This window comes from Pan paniscus, chromosome 3 (genome assembly GCF_029289425.2).
Source record: "Pan paniscus chromosome 3, NHGRI_mPanPan1-v2.0_pri, whole genome shotgun sequence".
NCBI classification, from domain to species: Eukaryota; Metazoa; Chordata; class Mammalia; order Primates; family Hominidae; genus Pan; species Pan paniscus.
In genome coordinates this window covers 51,423,811-51,424,441 of record NC_073252.2, presented here as the reverse complement: position 1 = coordinate 51,424,441, position 631 = coordinate 51,423,811, and the positions used below count along the sequence as shown (strand labels likewise).

At 29.3% G+C, this 631-nt stretch overlaps 1 non-coding gene across 1 annotated transcript; it reads left to right on the top strand.

Annotated features, from left to right (window-relative positions):
* Positions 1-221: 221 nt before the first annotated feature.
* Positions 222-324, top strand: LOC112439750 (small nucleolar RNA U13). Its single transcript, XR_003027986.1, has one exon. It is a non-coding gene; the product is annotated as a small nucleolar RNA U13 (small nucleolar RNA).
* The last annotated feature ends 307 nt before the right edge of the window (positions 325-631 follow it).

Sequence of the window (631 nt, the reverse complement as noted above, 5' to 3'; positions counted from 1 at the left end):
TGGAAATATTGGTTGAAAAGAAAAGTAAAAACTTAAAAATTCTATGTGAGAAATAATACCACAAGGTGAAAACACGGATAAATAAGAATAAATAAATCAGAAGAATAAAATATATGACAAAGATTTAATATCCTTACCACCCTTTTACAAATCTATAATAAAGAAGGCATGCAACCTATCATTAAAAATGAGTAATATAAAAATGAGTAACATAAGAGTTGATCCTTTCATAGTTCATATGCGTGCTGATTGGGGGTTCATGCTCTGGTTTGAGATGTGCTTCCCTCAAGCCTTGTTAAGACATGAGCACATTACCATCTGATATGAACATAATAATAATAAAAATAAGTAATGTAAGAGTAAAGTAAGCAATTCACATTAGTGGAAATGGCTAAGTAATTTATAAAAAGGTTTACTTCACGGTAATAAAATGAATGAAAATCTGATTTTTTACTTTATACTTTCCTATATTGTTCATGTATTTATTCATTTTTCAAGAGTATGTATTAGTTTTATCCTTTTAAAATTTAATTTGATTAATTAATTACTTAATTTTTCTAGAGATGGAGTCTTACTGTGTCACCAAGGCTGGAGTGCAGAGGCACAATCATGGCTCACTGCAGCCTCAAAC